This window comes from Furipterus horrens, unplaced genomic scaffold (assembly GCF_987537825.1).
Source record: "Furipterus horrens unplaced genomic scaffold, mFurHor1.1.pri manual_scaffold_4, whole genome shotgun sequence".
Lineage (NCBI taxonomy): Eukaryota > Metazoa > Chordata > Mammalia > Chiroptera > Furipteridae > Furipterus > Furipterus horrens.
The window spans coordinates 35,925,329-35,929,511 of NW_028327174.1; positions in this window are offsets into that span (position 1 = coordinate 35,925,329).

A 4,183-nucleotide genomic window follows, 5' to 3' on the forward strand; every position below is an offset into this window, starting at 1 on the left:
CTTCATCCAATGACATTAAAAGCAGACTTCAGAATATAGTGCTATTTTAACAGTCTTCATGAATTTATTACTATCCAAACAAATGGACTGATTACTACTATTGAAATCCTTTCAAAGTATCAAAGCACTATAAAAAATTATATACAAGCATCCCTGAATTGTATGCCTCACCCCTTGTTCCCTAATCATCTATTGTCATTACTCTAATTTTTCTCTGTGATCTATGATTTGTTCATTCCAAGTAAGTTAGAGGAAATTTGCTTCAATTCAGAATCTGATATTTGATTTGGAATTTATTGAATAAATACTTATTGAATATGTCTCTCCTCCAAGTTAGGTATTTTCCCCCCATTTTAGCCCCACTTAGTCATATAGGGGACTGAGAGACAGCTTTGCCTATTCAATGACAGAAGTAATAATTAAAATAAGTGCTTATCATCTGTCAAGCATTATATGTAATTGTAATATACTTTATAGAAATGATCACATTTCATCATTATAGTCACTCTACATGCAAGTAGATATTATTTTTATCCTTATTTTACAGATGAGGAAACTGAAATGTAGAGACATTTTCATATAGCCAGTAAGTGACAGAGATGAGATTCAAACCATTGAACTTAATTCATTAGCTCCTCTTAACAGTGTCACTGTACAGTAGATGCTCACTTAACATCATCAACAGGTTCTGTGACTTAAGTTAAATGACATAAAAGGAAACCAATTTTACCATAGGCTAGTTGATATAACCAAGAGTTAAGTTCTTAAGGCATCTCATTGATGTTACGATGAAATAATGCTGAACGAAAGGACGTTCATATTTGAGAACCTGCCGTAGTCTAGTTTGGTTGCACTACTTCTCTAGCAGAGCACTGTAGATCATTTCATTGTTCCTGACTTGCTGTGGTACATTTCTGGACTCCATTCATGTATTTATTTCGCATTTATTGAGCATTTCCTAGGTATACATATACTACTGTAGTAGGCATTAGGTGTGAGCTGGAGCACAAATAGGGTTAACAGCTTAGTAGAGGAGATGGATTGTCAACAACTATCATAAAAACAATAAAATTGGAACTAACTTGAAATTTAAGGAATAAACTGTGGAACCAACATTGAAGATGATTAAATTCTTAACTGGAGAGACTATGGAAAGCTTCCTAAAAGAGTAGAATCCAAAGTGTAGTATAGAGACCCCAGAGGTCACTGATACCCTTTCAGGGGGTTTACAAAGTCAAAACTATCTATATTTTTAAATTATACTAAGATATTATTTGCCCTATTTATGTGTACTATTGAACCTTCCCAGAGGCTAGTTGATGTATGCCACCACAGCACAAAAAGTGCTGAAGCAGTTATGAGAATCTACTTGCCTTTCTTCAACACAGAGATTTACAAATATTTAAAACAATGCCCCTGTTTTTACTATTTTTAGAAATTATAGTTATTTTTGTTCAGATGTTTGTTATACAAGTTTTTAATTTTGTTTTAAAATTGATTAGTAAATATTTTAAAAGGTCTCAGCTTCTCACTTTTAGTATAGCTAATATCAATAGATATGACCCACATAAAAAAAATGTCTTTGGGCCTCTTAATAATTTTTAAAAATGCAATGAAGTGTTGAAACCAAGCTTTTGAGAACTGTTGGAAGAGAGGAAAGGATCGTGCAGTTGGTGTCCAAAGACTCCAGCTCAGGCTTCCCCTCTGCCTCTCATCATCACCTCTGCACCGGGGGAACCACCCAGCTGCACCAAGTCTTGGCTTCTACTCAGATGTGAGGATAACAGCACCTACCCTCCCCCTAGGTGTAGCCCAATGAGATAAAAGTATGTGAAATTGCCCAAGTTGTGAGAGTATTTGATGGGTAATAGGTTCTGTTTACTTCAGTGTGAAGTATATCGATTCAGTATTTATGTGTTGATGGGATTACCAGTGAACAGCATTGGCATGGCTATGACTTCATAAATCCTGATCACTGCAGGTTGTCAACAGGCTCAAAGCCAGGTGAGATCTTTGTGCCACTTGAAGGAGAAGGTTTCTGTCCTAAAAGGCAAAATGTGTTTTCAGCATATCCTCAAAAATATCGTGCTTTTTAATGATTTTATTATGAGGAATCTACTTTCTTTTCAAAGATCTCTCTCTCATTCTCTTTCCGAATCATCTGACCTCTTACTACAATCTACTATTTTGATAGCTTCCAATTCTTATATTATGAATGCAATAGCTTCATTGATATCCCTGAGGACATTGATTAAAATGTTTAACTACTTCTATTCTGATTCCCAGATTTCCCCTGTTCATTCTGAGTGCTGTTATTTGCATCCTTCTGTTTTGTGAGGTTGACTTTACTTATACATTCTGAGATCCTAGGTTGCCTGTTCAGACTTAGACAAAGGGACAGGATAAATGGGAGACTTCCGGTGACTTCCAACTTCCAGAATTGGGGAAACTTTACTCTGATCTGCTATCCTAGGAATCTTAGTTCGCTTTATTTCTTTAGAAAAGGCTGTGGAGATAAATTTCAGGGTGGAATGTAAGGGTGTTGTTCTGCACTGAAGAATGGAGGTAGAGAAAGGGATGATGGGTACAACTGTTCTCTAAAGAGACTTCTAGTTAAGTTTTCAGGTGAACCTCTGAACTTTGCCCTCTGTACCTTCCGATTCAGAGCCCAGAGTATACCTATAGCTCTACTTGGAATCCTGCCTCACAATCCTTCTTCCCGGGGACAACCAGGGCTACTACTCCTGCCAACATGCTCTTCCCAATGTCCTGATATTTATTGGTGTCTTTCATATGCTAATGACTCCTTCGCTTTTTCTTTACTCTTATAGGCTTCTTTTTTGTTTGTTTGTTTTGTTTTGTGTGGTTTTTTTTGGACTTCTCTATGGCCAATTCAATAGGGTCTTGGGAAAAATAGGCAAATACATATGCTCAAGTATTATCTTGTATGAAGCCCATGGTATTTCTCTTAGAATGTTCTTTTAAGTATTGATGGACTAGCCATTATATCTTCAAATTTATTTTTCAAGAAATTTAGAAGCTAAATCACAGTACATTAAAATATATTGCCCTGATCATTTTTCTTATTTATTTTTTTTGTTATTGAGTGTGGCTCATGTATGTGGATGATTAAACTTATATAGTGCCTTCAAGGATACATAAAGATGAAGATTTATTTAATACCTTAAAACTGGTGGACAAGGATAAATTCATTGGCAGCCATCTCAAAAAGCTCAAATGCAATATGTGGTCTGTGTGATTTCTGTATAACGTTCACAAATTTCTTTCAGTCAAACAATAATAGAACATGGAAGGCAGAGCTCTCATGGTTAAAAGAGTGTGGGGGACAGACAGACATGGGGAGATGTGGGAAGCAGACAGGCTTAGTTTAAAAGACTCTGACCGCTGTGCGGAGCCGCCCCCAGCTGGGCCCTTAGCCGGCAGGTTGTCTTCCAGGCCTGCTCTGAATCCCACCCTCCCGGGGATTGTAAAGCTAGAATAGGAATACAAAGTGGCTTTTAAGGAAAAGGGAACCTGCTCTGTTTTTCTCTGTATAGCCTCAAATCCTTGTCAGTAAAATGTGAAGAACAGAACAATTAAGTAAGAGGAAGTGCTTTTGACCTTGTGTAAAATACCTGGATGTTTCAACCCTGTATTGATCTGCACTTCCCTTTCACTCCCTACCATTTGGGGAAGTGCTGCATATTTTCCTTATGTACTTCTGCATGTGGAAAGTGAATAAAAATCCTGGCTAATAAAGAAACAGGGGCAATTTTCCACTAGAGAAAACTCCCTCCCTTCCTTCCTCAGATGGAGAGTGTCCGAGTAGTTTCTTCATCCACTCTGAGGGACCCAGAGTCTCTCTCAAAAGAGTCCTCGGGAGGAAATGGCTAGGGTTTCATTGGTCACCAAGAAAATATATACACCTTGTTTACAACTGAGGAAAGATGAAGTAAAAATACAATAAATCAGGAAACTTCTTGCAGTCACCATGAAAAATGTTAGACATTATTTGAAGGTTGAACTCACACTTTCAGAGCATCATCACTAATTTATTCTACACTTGATCACCTGATCTTTAAATACCATCTTGGTTAAATATTGATTGTTCTTCAGGCTCCACTCAAACTACAGATACAGATCACATCTGCCTATTTTTTCATTTTTAATAGTTTTAGTGAAG